Raw genomic sequence first — 17,352 nt, forward strand, 5'->3', positions numbered from 1 at the left:
TCATCCAACAGCCATTCAGTAAGTAGTTACTGAGTGCCCACTACTTTACTGAGTGTCCCTATTGTAGGGGACGCAGCAGTGAATAAAACAGTCATAATCCAGTACTTAAAGAGCTCACGTTTACATTGTAAATTGATTTATAAAGTACCTATTTATTCATCTATGTTTCTTAATGAGTTTCTTGCAATTATGAAATGAATTTATTTCAGGCAGTTTTCTAACTGTGGTGGGGGAAGTGAACAACTGAAAAGAATCTTTCCCTAGCATTCTGAGCCTACTCTTCTTTTGAGTCTTCTTACTTTAGTTTCATTACTCTCCTTCACTTTCTGATCCTAGGTTCTTAACTCAACAACAGGAAGTTTGTCAGTCAGTCCCTTATTTCTGTCTATCCCCTCACGAGATGATGAGCTCTGATCTCGAGAACAGAGAAACGACCTTCCATGTACCGTCCCGGCCCATCCCTGACATTCCTCCCTCTCACACAGCAAATGCAGGAGTCTCCATCACTGTGAGAGCTCCAGACAGGTTGGATGGAGTGGACAGGTAGAGGGATGGGTGGGTGGATGCCCAGTAGTGCCCTGGGAGAACGTCTACTAGACTGGTACTTTACTGAAGTCACTATCACGGCTTATTTAGTCCACGTGGCTTCCTCATAAGTCCAAACTTATTTCTTAAGGTTTTGAAGGATTTTGTCTAAGCAGAGTACTCAGGCTCTGTGCCAGGTCACAAGGATGTTTTGCCATGAAGAAAAACTCTTCGCAGAATCTGGAAGACATCTCAGAGAACATCCAGTTCAACTGCATGATTTATAGATGAGAAAAGGAACCATGAAAGGTGAAATGTTCTACTTGAGGTTACATTGCTGGATAGACACAAAACAATGACTAGAACTTGTTCTTCTTTATTCCCAGCTCAGGGATCTTCCCAGTGCACAATATGAACCACGTTTGTAAACAAGACAAAGTAAGGTAACATCATAAATGTCCTCAACATTTCACCATAAACATGAAGGGACAGATCGTTCACCATGATTCCTGGATGCCAGCCAAAGTTCTCGGCAGAAGGACAGGGCACCTTGAATTTATATTTGCTTAAGAGGCTACAGGATGTTTACCCAGAATGTATAGCAGATGCTGCGTCTTTCTATCTGCCTTGGTTATGCAACAACTGAAACTGAAATTCTGTGTGGCCATGTCCTATGTAGCAATTCAGTTGTGTTTCGTGCCCACCAAAAGAAAATTTTTCAAAATAACAACTCTGACAAAAACTTGAGGTTTGGGAGCATCAAGATGTTACTGAACCCATGTGAGACATTCCTTAATTATAAAATCAGCACAAGTTTTAACACAGTGGGACTCTTGGGAAAAAAGAGAGCAATGGTACAAAAGAGCAATAAGAATAATTATTGTGTATGTTAATGAATGGTATTTCCTTTGTTATCTAAATTACTGGTGAGGTTGTATTGTTTTTGTTCACCCAACATGTATCACATACAAATGGAGTAGTTTGTATGATTTGAGAAGCAAATAGGAAAATCTGCTGGCCCCCAAACTAACTTGTACAAATTACAGCATAAGAAAATCCCTCCCTTGGACTTAAAAGGCTGACCTTAGAAGTGCAAATAATTTCGAAGAGTTATGTCATAAAATCACATAAGTATACCATCAGTAGTTTATAACTGAGTGCACGTTTAATGAGATGGCACAAAACAAAATTGCCAATTCTCTCATTGGTAGAGTGGGTTTCTTGTTGCTCTGGGCCTGACATCCCCAGCTCAGTGATTTCCACATTGCATAATACATTATAATCCACCATTCATTGTCCCTGATAACTCTTCAGATGCTTTCAGTTGTTGTAAGTTAAAGGATATCTACCTTAAACTGGCTTCTTACCTCTGTATTCATCTCAGATTTTGGCCTTTGTAACTGAAAGGTGAAGAGGGCAAGTAAGCATTCTGTTTCCGGTTCTACCCCGAAACAGAGTCATGAGATTGAGTCTTACTGAACAAATTCCAATATATGACCATCCCTAAACCAGTTCCTGTTGCCCTGGAGGGTGGACTTTTCTGACTGGCTAGAATCAATTGTGACCAATACCTAAAACAGGTGTTGTAACTACATGGGGGCAGAGATGGATGTTTGCTGCTATGACACCCACAGGGTGCACAGTACTAGATGTTGTAAAGAGAGAGGGGTTTTCATGATGGATGGGTGAACAGGAGAAAAGATAGTAAGTTCTGAGTATGGAGTGGTACCTGAAGAGGATGGATATAATTGGACTCTAAAATGGGAGTTCTGTAGTGCTGGATTAATAAATCTCTCAGGGACAGAAGAAGGGTAAATAGTTGCTGTTAGTTGAGAGAGTTTCAGAAAGAGAGTAGACAAGGGCATGCATTGTGTTTTTTTTTTAAATTGCACAAAGGCAATAATCTACGGATACTTTCTGCAAACCTCTTGCTCAAAGATATCAGTAGTGGAAGACAAGTAGCAAAATATGCACATCTCTCCTTACATCTTTCTTTCTGGACTCAAATTGAATAACAAGATTCTACGGGTTATTCACAGCATTCTGGGTGGGAAAAAAGATGAAGAAAACCTATTGACGTTGCTCCGATCCCTATTTTACTTTTCAGATATGATCATTTAAGATCACAATCATAATTTTCTTTAAAATTAGAGGTCAATGTGTTTGGTGTCCAAAATCTTTAGAGTGTAAAGGTTGAGTCTAAAAATTATTGCTTCTTTTCTTTCTTTCTGTCCTGTCAGGTCATGATGTATCCTCCCTTATCAAGTCTCTCTACAATAAATATCTTAATATACCACAACTTAATAGCATTTTTATGAGGTTAATTCAGTGTAATAAATGCTGCAGAGAGAAATCAGCAGTACAGAATAGTAACAAGTGCACTGCATTAGGAAAATGTAAAACCTAGAATTCCACCACTAACTAACTATGAACTTTGGTCAAGTCATTCATTTTTTTAGGACTTCAACAGTGGGTTTCTTCCTAAGATGAGAATATTAACACCTTACCTCTCTAAATGCAGAGAAGTGGACAAGATGATCTCTTGATTTCCCCTTAGGATGAAAATATCTATTATTCTTGGGGAAAAGTCAACAACTGACTCTTGCGAATGACATGGTAATAATCCTATGATATTTTGAAATGTTAGTATTAACATAAGTGGGCTACTGGTGTATTCATGATGGTAAACAAATTACAACTGCAGTGTAAGTTAGTAAAAGGGCAGCTTCCATTCTGAGATCTTTGTGTCCTGTATTCAATCAATCATTCTTCAATTTTTAGATCAGTTTTAGTTGTAACTTTTTTGTGATGTCAGTATATAAAAACAAAATGTAGTTGTTACTGGGACCAAAAACTTACACCAAACTGATGACTTCTTCACTACCCCATGAATGCACTGAATATTTAAAATGAATATGAGAGAGAGCATTGCTATTAGCTCGATTACTTTTTCTAGAAAACTGCTTTTGTATTTAACTGTTTCCTTTATTGTCCTAAGACAAGTGTTCAGTGTTGGGGCCTGTTGTAGTAACTATAGCTTTAAGCAGGTATTTTTTCTTAAACAAATTGAATAGAAAACCATTTATTGGAGAAGGGCTAGGGGGCGAGGGAACTAAACAAGTGTGTTTCTGAAAGATGCATAGATTCACTAGTGAGACTTATGGATTGCTTTAAATTGCTACCAAAAATGCCTGCACTGAAAGCTAACTTACAACACATGTATATGTAGAGAAACATTCATTCGTATATGCTTGCTTTATTCATATACACTAAATACCCAGGCACTGCGCTAGGAGCTAGTTACAGAAATGTTGGTGAACGGAGGCTTCCCCTGGTTCCATGGAGCTATGAGCAAATACAATGACAGCACATAGGAGGATGCAAGTATTCTACCTAGAGAAACCTGACTCCACAGATCTGGGTGGACACCCTCTGTATATCTACGATAGCGAAGTAAATAACATTTCCCAAGAAACAGGGCAGAACTGGAAGATAAAAAGAACTGAAGACAAGACATGGCGAGCACTGTGGGAAAACCACAAAGAGTATCACATGACTAATACATAACACTATCTTTAAAGAATGAATTGCTGAACTGGAGAGAGCATGGGGAAATGGCATCAAATAAGATTGAGAAGCTAGATTATAAGGGACTTTATAGCACCTATAACCTTATAACCATGCAGTCAAGATTTAACTTGAAGACACCGGAGAGATGTATATAGGTGTCAGACCGCCTCTATCCCAGAAGGGAACACAATTTCTTTCACCTTCACACGATGATATGACAATATCATTGTTCAGGTCTCCTACGCGCTCATGATACCTCATTAGCCTTAGGTCACATTGCGCACAGGTAAATCATCTTCGTATCATTCGGCCCCTATGAGAGGAAATCTGCCTATTTTCTCACTTACAGCTCTACACTTCTCTCTGTTGAAGAAGAATCCATATCATTTGATGCCAAGTAGGGAAAGAAGTAAATCCAGTCCTGCTGGAACTTCACTTTGAATGATAATGATTATCTAATATCTCAGTATAAAGTGTATTCTTTTTGATACATCCATATAAAGTTGATATTCATAATCTGAGCAGTAAGCTTCCTTTGTAAATACCCTTGCTTCTAGCTGCATTCTCATAAAACCTATTTTAATGCATTTCCCTAGGGCTATAGGCAAACAATACAACCCCTGCTTTTGATAGGGCTATGAAAGCGGGAACAAATTATGCTGTATAAAACCAGAGGGCAAAGTGAAAAGCAGTAGAATGAAAATAAATACTCTGTTGTAGAACCATCAAGGTGTTTTTGTTTTGTTGTGTTATCTTTTAATCTTTCCCTTATCTATTTAGGGAAGAGGGCTGCAGAATGAGATTGGCTTATTCTCTCTCATTATTTTTTATTAAAACACAGTGTATTTTCCATTTCTATCCTTCTTTACACATACTGCTATAGGGAATGTTGAATGTAACCTTGAATTCTGTTTTGTCCTTTAAGGAGAAATAGTTAAGTTCCTGTGGAGGTTTTGTGAGGAGAATAACCAAGTCTACTTTGGTTGCTTGAGGTGTCTTAATGAATTCACATGTGTGTGACATTAGACTTCACTATACCTAACTCACGTAAGCACCTTACACATCTGCATCCTCAGAGACACTCCTCCCTCCCCTTTGGTAGCACCTTCTGAGCTGTAAGTCACTCCTTTGATATTCCTGACCTGCTGTCATTCTCACTCACACCTGAACCTAGTTCAGGTCCAGAGTGAGATCTTACACTTTGGTCTCCCCTGGTACCCTAAATTCAACATCTGCAGACTGAGTACATCCTTCCATCCACCACTCCCACCGTACGACCCCTCCTATTTCTCAACTGCTATCTTATTTCATCAAGTCAAAGATATCCAACTTTCTCATTTAAAATTTTTTGAAATCAGAATCTGCCTGACAATGGATGGCATCTTAAAATTACTGCTGCTGGGCGGAAGTCTTAATAAAGGGGAACTTTGAGTAGAAGAATTTAGTCCTAAATGTTCATATTGTTAAAGAGTCTTAATTGGCATAATATTTCTGTATATCAAGTAAATGTATTCCTAAAAATGGACTGTAAACTAAACTTTAGGATAATATACCCCCATTTTCTTGTTCATTTATTTGAAAAAATATAGTCACATTCAATAATATGTCAAAGTCACTCAAAGTGTATTTCTAATGCAAAACCAATTTTAAAAATAAATGTTAACATCCCAGGAAAAGTCAGAAGATAAAAATACTAAAACTAAAAATATGATGATCAGCAGATGAGGAGGTGGAAGTAACACATCCTAAGCTTTCATGATTTGACTTTAGTTTTCACCTGCTACAAACCACATTTACATTTCCAATTTTAGTTATTTTTTTTTTTACATTCTTATTTTTCACTGTCTGCTATCATTGCCATTTGGCTTTCCTCAGACTATTTCGACCTCAGTTAATCAATCAATCATTCAACGTCTTTAAAAAAAAATCTCAACAGCTAAACAGGGCACCACACAAAAGGCCCAAGTAGATCCAAGAAACTCTAACTACTCCTACGCTCAAGATGTATTTTAGGTTCTTTGAAAGATAAGTTATAAACACATTCACATCTAGCATCCCAGCCCACGCACTGCAGATGCTCAATAAATGTCTATTGCATAATAGAAATTTTATTGACAGATAATGGCAGCAATAAATTAATACTAAGGAAAAAATGCATCCTATGATAAATGTCTCAGGAGCAGTACAGACCTTAAGAACTGTAGGCTTTCAAAACAGGGAGAGAGATGTCTATAGGCTGACCTTATCCAAAGTCACCGGGGCTCAAAGGTGAAGTGCTATGATAGCCCATACAGTGTCTCTGGGCTCATTTGGAAAAGTCAGCTTCCTCTGGGCAGATACAATCCAAGACTGTGCGGTTTGCCAAACAAAGCATAGGCTGGATTTCAGCTCCTTTCCACACCTTTGTGTAGACAGTCTTGATCAGTAAACACCCTGAACAACTACATATGGCACCTCTGGGAAGAGAAGAATTGTGTGCCTGAAAAGCACTTAATGCTTTCCCTTGATTAAAATTTGTTTTTTTTTTTCCAAATTCCTCTTTCTTTCCCGCAATAGGCATCGTCCTTATGTACTTAAAAATGCTAGTCTCTTGATGGGTGGGTCTATCTCACTCATAACCTAGCCATGTGCTTTCAATGTTATTTCTACTTTGAAGTCATATTTTGCCACCCACTTTTTGCCTCCTCAAGTTAAAAAGTCATTGTTGTCTCTCCAAGGAGAACATAAAATTGTAGTAAAGCACGTATTAAAAGCATTCTCTTCATCCCAGTAGTTCACTGTCTGCAGAGTTATTCATTATTCTCTCCTTTCTTCTTTTCAGCCATCTGTGAGGTAAGTATGATTAGGAGCCCCATTTTACAAATGAGGAAGGTGAGAACCTGGGAGTTTCTGTGACTATTCAGATTTTTGCAAGAATTAATGGGGACTGGATGTGAATCCTAAGGTTCTGAATCTGAATTCTTGAAGGTAAAGTCCATCAGAATAACCTTGTCTATTTCCTTTGCTTTTGAATTCCTACTTCCTGAAATATTGATCAAATCGATTTTTAATAAAAATGCAACACATTCAATACTTATTTTTGAGTACCTACTGTTTGGCAGTTATCATTTTAGATACTAGGGATACGGCTGTGGGTATTTTATTCCAACAGGAAAGATAATAAATAAATTAGTAAGTAAATAATCTGGTATGTCAGGTGTTGACAGATGTTATGGAGATAAATCAGGGAAGAGGGAAAGAGTGCAGCCTGGGGGTAGAAGGCTTGCTATTTAAATAAGGCGAGCAAGGAGTATTATAACAATTGGTTGATACTTGAATGAAGAGCTGCAGGAGGAGAGGCGTGAACTACATCAGGTTAGAGCTTGCCATGCCGAAAAAAGCAGAGCTAAAATCCTGATGGAAATATCCATTGAGGATTTCACTTTGAATGTCTGAGTAACAGCAAGGGAGTTAGTTTTGCTAGAAAGAAGTGCATAACAAGAAAGAGAGGAGGCAAGGTCAGGGAGCGAAAAGGAATGAGCGAGACACACATTAGACCATTGTTAGGACTTTGCCTTCTACCATAAGCTCAGTAAGAAGCCACTAGAGGTTTCCAGCAAAGCAGTGACAGAATCTCATTTCCATCGAAACAGGATCAATCTAGATGTGTGCTTAGAATGGACTCTTGAGGGGCAAGGATGAAAGCGGAGAGATCAGTATGGAAGCGTAACCATGACAATGACTTAGACACACTTGAAGACAGAGCCAGTAGAGTTTGCTGATAAACTGGATACTGGAGAGAGAGAGAGAGAGAAAGAGAAGTCAAGGAAAATTGAAAAAATGTTCAACCGTGCTCTTTACTATACATTACCTTCTAATAATCACAACTCCTCAATAGTGTTGTAGTTTATAAAACAATTTTCTATACATTATTTTATTGAACTATGGACCAGGGTTCTCAGTATATGTCACCTCTTCCTATTTGAAGTTTGTAAGTTTCATTTTTCTTTGGTAAGCTAGTTTCCTTAATGATGAATTTTAAATGAACAAAAAAAAAAATTCAAAAATAAAATACTGAAACCTCAGGAGATTGACCTCCACTTAAACATATCATTCAGATATTTCCTAGAATTGAAGAAAAGGTTCAAAAATTTATGGATACAAAATTACCTGTTTTATTTATTAATGTCCTGCTTTATACTTTTCTGAAAGCTTTTCATATAATAAAGAGCACATGTATTTTCATTCTAATTTCTTTCCACAGAAAAACTAAATAGTTTTTTTTGAGGATTGTGATCAAGTGCATTCTTATTTTTTTCAAGAAGTTGGATGCTTGGGCTTGACATTTTATAGTTTCAAGTTTATTTTTACTCTCTATATGATTTACTTAGCTAATTTATTTCAATAAATGTATATAAGGAAAAGTTATTGTATTTTTTTAGACTATTACCTAATTTATGTCCATCAGATTTTGAAAATATTCCTGGAATCATTGACCTAGAAAGAACTTTAGTAAGTACTTGATTCTGTGTTCCTCAATTATTTCTAAATTGTTTTTAATTCACAGGGTTTTTGACATTCTGATAATCTTTAATATTACAAGACTACCTGAGTCATAATAATGTGACCTTGTATATGTGGGTTTTTCAGTAGTAGACTGAATAAAAATATATTTTTTAAAGTCTGGAGAACTAGAAGAGGGTTGCCTTAAACATTAAATAAGCTGATACACATTTACTGTTTAAAACAACAACTACCATATTCAGTAAAAATGCTTGTTGTTATGCTGATTATATGCATATTTCCTCTATTCAAAAATTTTTCTTTGTGCATAGTTTTCTGATTCTTAAAATGAAAACACTATGTTTCTGAATAGGCTTTTTAAGCCATGCATGCCTAAAAATCTTCCTAAAATTCTTGTGGAGTGATCCATCTCTGCTTCCTGGGATTTTCCCAATTTTAGTCTTGAAAGTCCCAAATCCTGGGAACCCCCCTAGTCCCAGGCAAATTAGGACACTGGATCAGCCTCTCTCAGAGCCCCCTCCTCCCACCCCTTTGATCACTACCACAACCAGAGGTCTTTGTTTCTCAAAGTCACAGAGTCTGCAACAGATGCAAAACTAGACCCTAGGTCTTCTTACTCATATATTTTAAAAAACCCCACAGACTTTCAGAGTTTGACAATAATGTTCAATGAATAACACTTTGTGTCACCTTCCTACTTTCGCACTGTATGTGTATGTGTGGTTTGTATGCTAGTGAACATGTAAAGAGCACTTCCATCAAATATAATAAAGTCAAAATGGTACTATATTATAGGTCAGTAATACCATTCTGTCTTCACTACTGTGGCCTCACAGTAAGTATTAAAATTGGATGATATGATTCCACCAACTATATTCTCTTTTTCCAAAATTGTTTGTCCTTTCTTATGAATTTTAGAATCAGCTTATCTATATCTATCAAAAATCTTTCTGCATTTAATTCACTCTTCTTTCTCTAAAGTTGGAAGTTTAGAATGTTTACTTAAGACAGCTCTCTTTGTATTATAAGCATTTAATGTTCTAAATTTCCCTTTCAGTACTACTTTAGCTGCATCTTACAAATTTCAGTATTTTCATTTTAATACACTTTGCAATTTTTTATAATTTCCCTTGAAACTTCTTTCACACTTGGATTATTCTGAAGTGTATTATTTAATTTTCATGTGTTTGGAGATTTCTCTGTTACCTTTCTGTTATTGTTTTTTTTTTTAACATTTTTTATTGATTTATAATCATTTTACAATGTTGTGTCAAATTCCAGTGTTCAGCACAATTTTTCAGTCATTCATGGACATATACACACTCATTGTCACATTTTTTTCTCTGTGAGTTATCATAACATTTTGTGTATATTTCCCTGTGCTATACAGTGTAGTCTATTCTACAATTTTGAAATCCCAGTCTATCCCTTCCCACCCTCCACCCCCCTGGTAACCACAAGTCTGTATTCTCTGTCTGTGAGTCTATTTCTGTCCTGTATTTACGCTTTGTTTTTGTTTGTTTGTTCTTGTTTTTGTTTTTTAGATTCCACATATGAGCGATCTCATATGGTATTTTTCTTTCTCTTTCTGGCTTACTTCACTTAGAATGACATTCTCCAGGAGCATCCATGTTGCTGCAAATGGCATTATGTTGTCGGTTTTTATGGCTGAGTAGTATTCCATTGTATAAATAGACCACCTCTTCTTTATCCAGTCACCTGTTGATGGACATTTAGGCTGTTTCCATGTTTTGGCTATTGTAAATAGTGCTGCTATGAACATTGGGGTGCAGGTGTCATCCTGAAGTAGATTTCCTTCTGGATACAAGCCCAGGAGTGGGATTCCTGGGTCATATGGTAAGTCTATTCCTAGTCTTTTGAGGAATCTCCACACTGTTTTCCATAGTGGCTGCACCAAACTGCACTCCCACCAGCAGTGTAGGAGGGTTCCCCTTTCCCCACAGCCTCTCCAGCATTTGTCATTTGTGGATTTTTGAATGACGGCCATTCTGACTGGTGTGAGGTGATACCTCATTGTAGTTTTGATTTGCATTTCTCTGATAATTAGTGATATTGAGCATTTTTTCATGTGCTTTTTGATCATTTGTATGTCTTCCTTGGAGAATTGCTTGTTTAGGTCTTCTGCCCATTTTTGGATTGGGTTGTTTATTTTTTTCTTATTGAGTCGTATGAGCTGCTTATATATTCTGGAGATCAAGCCTCTGTCGGTTTCACTTGCAAAAATTTTCTCCCATTCCGTAGGTTTTCTTCTTGTTTTACTTCTGGTTTCCTTTGCTGTGCAGAAGCTTGTAAGTTTCATTAGGTCCCATTTGTTTATTCTTGCTTTTATTTCTTCTAGGAGAAAATTTTTGAGATGTATGTCAGATAATGTTTTGCCTATGTTTTCCTCTAGGAGGTTTATTGTATCTTGTCTTATGTTTAAGTCTTTAATCCATTTTGAGTTGATTTTTGTATATGGTGTAAGGGAGTATTCTAGCTTCATTGTTTTACATGCTGCTGTCCAGTTTTCCCAACACCATTTGCTGAAGAGACTGTCTTTATTCCAATGTATATTCTTGCCTCCTTTGTCGAAGATGAGTTGACCAAAAGTTTGTGGGTTCATTTCTGGGCTCTCTATTCTGTTCCATTGGTCTATATGTCTGTTTTGGTACCAATACCATGCTGTCTTGATGACTGCAGCTCTATAGTATTGTCTGAAGTCTGGGAGTTATTCCTCCAGCCTCTTTCTTTCTCTTCAGTAATGCTTTGGCAATTCTAGGTCTTTGATGGTTCCATATAAATTTTATTATGATTTTTTCTAGTTCTGTGAAATATGTCCTGGGTAATTAGATAGGGATTGCATTAAATCTGTAGATTGCCTTGGGCAGTGTGACCATTTTAACAATATTGATTCTTCCAATCCAAGAGCATGGAATATCTTTCCATTTTTTAAAGTCTTCTTTAATTTCCTTCATCAATGGTTTATAGTTTTCTGTGTATAATTCTTTCACCTCCTTGGTTAGATTTATTCCCAGATATTTTATTACTTTGGGTGCTATTTTAAAGGGGATTGTTTCTTTACTTTCTTCTTCTGTTGATTTATCGTTAGTGTAAAGAAATGCAACTGATTTTTGAACGTTAATTTTGTAACCTGCTACCTTGCTGAATTCTTCAATCAGCTCTAGTAGCTTTTGTGTGGACCTTTTAGGGTTTTCTATATATAGTAGCATGTCATCAGCATATAATGACACTTTTACCTCTTCTTTTCCAATTTGGATCCCTTTTATTTCTTTCTCTTGCCTGACTGCTGTGGCTAGGACTTCCAGGACTATGTTGAATAGGAGTGGTGATAGTGGGCATCCTTGTCTTGTCCCAGATTTTAGTGGGAAGCTTTTGAGTTTTTCACCGTTGAGTACTATGCTGGCTGTAGGTTTGTCATATATAGCTTTTATTATGTTGAGATATGTTCCCTCTATACCCACTTTGGCGAGAGTTTTTATCATAAATGGGTGTTGAATTTTATCAAATGCTTTTTCTGCATCGATTGAGATGATCATGTGGTTTTTGTCCTTTCTCTTGTTGATGTGATGTATTACACTGATTGATTTGCGTATGTTGAACCAGCCTTGTGTCCCTGGGATGAACCCCACTTGGTCATGATGTATAATCTTTTTTATGTGTTGTTGGATTCTATTTGCTAAAATTTTGGTGAGGATTTTGGCGTCTATGTTCATCAGTGATATTGGCCTATAATTCTCTTTTTTTGTAGTGTCTTTGCCTGGTTTTGGTATCAGGGTGATGGTGGCTTCATAGAATGAGTTTGGGAGTATTGCCTCCTTTTCAATCGTCTGGAAGAGTTTGAGAAGGACTGGTATGAGTTCTTCTTTGTATGTTTGGTAGAATTCCCCGGTGAAGCCGTCCGGTCCTGGACTTTTATTTGTAGGGAGGTTTTTAATTGCTATTTCTATTTCCTTTCTAGTGATCGGATTGTTCAAGTGTTCAGATTCTTCTTGATTCAGTTTTGGTGGACAGTATGTTTCCAGAAACTTGTCCATCTCCTCTAGGTTATCCAGTTTGGTTCCATATAGTTTTTCATAATATTCTCATATGATATTCTGTATTTCTATTTTGTTTGTTGTAATTTCTCCATTTTCCTTTCTTATTTTGCTAATTTGTGCTCTCTCTTTTTTCTTCTTTGTGAGTTTGGCCAGAGGTTTGTCGATTTTATTTACTTTTTCAAAAAACCAGCTTTTGGTTTGGTTGATTTTTTCTATGGTCTTGTTAATCTCTATTGTATTTAATTCCCCTCTGATCTTTATTATTTCCTTCCTTCTGCTGCTTTTTGGGGCCTTTTGTTCTTCTTTTTCTAATTCATTCAGGTGGTGGGTTAAATTGTTTATTTGAGATTGTTCTTCTTTTTTGAGGAAGGCCTGTATCGCTATAAACTTCCCTCTTAGCACTGCCTTTGCTGTGTCCCATAGGTTTTGAGTGGTTGTGCTTTTCTGTTATTGTTTTAATTCCATTAGAGCCTGAGAACAGAGTTGGTATGACTTAAGTTTCTTTTACATTTCTTAGGTTTTATTTTATGACCTATGTTATGTCCCACATATGCGCTTAAAAATATATATTAAAAAAAAAACAAAAAGCAAACAAACAAAAACCACTTCACCCCTCTAGAGGCTGAGAAATTAAAATAACCTTAGAATAAACTAACAAAATTAGCTCTAGAAAAAATGTGCTAAATCCAAGTGGATTTGTTCAATAATAGAAAAACAGCATTAGAAACAGGTTGGGTTTAAATTCCTACTCTGCTGTCTCACCAGTATCTCTTCAGTTTCTTCAGAGAGAAATTGAGGATAATGATACCTTCACCAGCTCTCCTTAGGTCGTTGCAAGGTTTAAATGAGATAATGCAAACAAAGCTATTTTCATGGTATGTGTCACATAAAAGCATTCAGTAATGCTAATTGTCAAGACAGTGTCTAAGAAAAGAAAGGAAACGGAAAGAAATATTGGCAAAAAAAAAAAAAAACCCCACCCAGAATTAAAATATCCCCATTTACAAGAGGGTGGAGTGTTAGGCACGCTCATCTCTGACATACAAGGTGGCTTAGCCCCTTCTGTTTAAAAATAAATATGGGTTTAGGCTCTATGAAATGCATTGGGAAGCTCAAAAAGAAGTTCTGACCACAAAAATAAAAATTTTTCCCTTAAAGTAAGGGGAATAAGTGGGCTGGCACTGGTAAGCACACATATTTTTAGAGTCAGCTTTAAGGTTTAGCTATGGGATTAGCATTCCTATTTGGTGGCAGATGCAAATAAGAAAATAATAGCACAAATCTCTAGAGCTAGGATGGGCGACAGTTCTAGTCCCATTTTCCAACCTATAAACAGAAGTATGAAAGGCATCTAAATTATTCCACTTGAAATGACTAATTTCAGAGTTCAAGTCATCAAACTAAGATTTGAACTAAATCCACACACCCCTCAAGACGGAGATTTCCACTTCAGAAGTGATTCAGTGCACGAAGTCCTGGGATGTTTCCCTTCCCTGAAATGCCTAGTATTCGTCTTTCACAACCACAAAGCACTAGAAAAGTTACTAGCTTACTCTCTGTGAGATTCTTGGAAGAGTTTGCTGGCACATCGTGTCCTATATTGAGGTCTGCAAAAGGTCTGAAAGGACAGTTTGACAAAGCCATGTCAGGGAAATGTTGTTCCACCAGCAAGCCAAAGGGCAGATTGTAATTTAAGCAGCAGTTGGCTTGTCAAGGATGGAACACTCCCTGGGTTCATCTCACAAGCAGGGAGAAAATCAGTCCGTTAGCAATCTTCAAATGGAAAGTTTAAGTCAGGACAAAAAAAAAAAGTCAACTTGTTTTGCTTTTTTGTGTTTTTTTTCTGATTGGTCAGCAGACAGCTTTGTAATTGTTTTGTTGATGACATAAGTTTTTTTATGTCAGTTTTTAATGTTAGCAACATTAGACCTTTAATGTTTTTTAATGTCCCTTTTTCTCTCTCTGATCTCAAAATATATGGAAAATTGGGAAACTGAATGTACACTTAGACCGCAGGAAACTCACTAGCAACGACGACCCAGATGTTGATTTTAATGAGTCCTAAGTTAAAAAACAACCCAAATGATTTGCATACAAAAACAAAGCCCAGAATTGCTTACACAAAGCTAACTTTATAGCTAACCACTTGATTTGATTAAGAATCCATAGGTCTTTGGAAAATACAACCGCCATTTCAATTCAACACTTTGGGAGAATTAGAAGGGAAACGGTTTAGTACTCTGAGAACCACCTCTGGTTCCTAGAATTTGAATTGACTTAACTTTCAACTTTAACCCTGCTGAAGAGAGCTGCGCCTCCCCCGTCCGCCTATTATTAGAATTCTGTCGTGGCCAACATGTTTGTGCTGTTGTTGTTGCTGCTGTTATTTCATGTGCTATTAACCTGACTTTGCTGGTCCCAACTTGGTATTTAGCAATGTTAAAATATTACTCAGGTCTTTTTTACCTAAATTATAAAAATAATACATTCCCACTGCAAAGAAAATAATCCAACCATCCAAAAAAGTCAAATCCCCAAACAGCAAATCTTTGTTATGTTGATTTCCATCCCATTTTAACCCCTCTACCACTAGTGCCACCATCTCTCCCATGGACTGCTGCAACAGCTTCCTGCTTTTCTCCCTGGGGCCTCTCAGACCCAAAGCTTTTTATTTTCCACCCAGCAGCCAGAGTGATCTGTTAAATATAAGTCAGATCATGCTACTTTCATGCTCAGACAGCCCCATGGCTTCCCACTTCACTGAGGTGGAATCTAAAGTCCTTCCTGTTATCAACCAATTCTTACATGAACAGCCCCTCCTACTCTCTCTCTGCTCACTTTACTTTGGTCTCACTCACCTTCTTGTCCTTCCTTGAGCTCACCCACACTCTCCTGGCCCAGGGTCACCACCCTTGCTAACCCCTCGGCTGGAAGATCTTCCCACAGATAGATGACATCCTCTCACTGCATTCAGGTCCCTGCTCAAAGATGTTGGCTTATCCAAGATAGCAATCCCCGTCACTCCCATTCCTCCTGTCTTGCTTAACGTTCTCCTCATAGCATTTATTATAGAGACTGTATCTCATACTGGCTAGTTATTTGCCTCTTCCTAGAATATGAATTCTATAAGGGTCAGGACTTGTTTACAACTATATTCCCAGCACTGGACTACCCAGAGTCTTATAAGAGGAGGCATGGATTATTGACTGAATGAAACTCACTCCACATAAGTAACCACTATGAACACTGTAGGGTAGAAACTTCCAGATACCTCCTATATGCAAGCAAACTATTTTTCAGAAACAAATGTTTCCAATGACTTTACTTTCAGAATTTCTGTGTTTATGCATGTGTATCTTCAAACACTCTTTTTACTCAGGCTTCCAGGAGCAGGATCCCCAAGCCTCCTTCGGTCATTTCAGACTAAGTCTTCTATTTCTGCTCAGGATCCTAACTTTCATCTGTCATCTTCCTTCAGACCTGCTCCATCTCCTCTTGATATTCAACTTTGTCAATATTCATGTTTCTTTTCTACTTCCTGTTGAAATGCTTAGACCTTATTTTTAATAAAAAAATAAATTTTTCCTCAAATTACTTCTCCTCTCTGCTATTTTATCACTTTTCCTCATATAACTAGAAGAAATTAAGACTGTGTATCTTACATTTTTCATCCCCTCTTTCCCACAGCTCAATTGCTCCATAAATTCCCTTAAATTCTGCCTTCTGTGCATAGGATTCCAATAAAACTGTTTTCCGAGTTCAGCATTTACTTTCTACTTGATAAACCCAAAAGCTTTTCCAATATAATTTCCCAGATCTCTGATGAGCACCTAAAAATAATTACTATGACAATCCTCCTCTGGCCTCACACTACTGAATGAACCTCACCACACCCTACTCTCTCTGAAATGAGTATTTGCAGGTCCATTCACTCCTGTGGAAAAGTAGGAGAATCTAGCTAATCATAAATGAAAACCATTTGACCCATGATACCATGGAATTTGGAAATAGTTCTAGTCTGAGCTATACCCAGAAGGACAAATTTCAGGTACTTAAACAGAACTATATAAGCAGCAAATGTTCCCATTTCTAACTAAGCAGCCCTGTGGTAAAGACTGAGCTAATTGATCCCTCTAGTTCAAGTCTTCAGGGGTTTTGGAGTTACTCTGTCCCCATATCAGAAACACTGATGTCTAGTAATAAGCCTGGGTCCCATCTATTTGGGCCCTGCTTCCTGTTTTGTTTCAACTGGCCCCTGTTTGCTGTAGAACTGGGTTCTATTCCCCTTCTGGCTTTCACATGTCAAGTGGATTCCACTACCCTACTCAGTATGCAACTGACTGTTACACTAATTCTGAATCGGTGTCCACTAAGTATTTCCCCAGATTGGATCTCTTTGACATTAGATGCCTGTACACATTTGAATCTCCAACTACATGTTCCTTGAGTACATGGAACTTGACTATCTTCCTCATGGCTATATCCCCTTTGCATCACTTCTATCTGGCCAAATAGACGGTTCTAAATGACTGAATAAAGGAATGAATGCACTAAAACAATGTTGCCGTATTTCTGTTGGAATTTCGTTTGTTTTTCAGCTCACCCCTAGAAAGCAGTATGTCATTCTCGGCATCACTAAGCTTCAGCTAACATCTTGCTTATTCTCCTTTCTTTGTTTCATTTCTACTTTTGTTCC

The sequence above is a fragment of the Camelus bactrianus genome, chromosome 20 (genome assembly GCF_048773025.1).
Source record: "Camelus bactrianus isolate YW-2024 breed Bactrian camel chromosome 20, ASM4877302v1, whole genome shotgun sequence".
NCBI lineage: Eukaryota > Metazoa > Chordata > Mammalia > Artiodactyla > Camelidae > Camelus > Camelus bactrianus.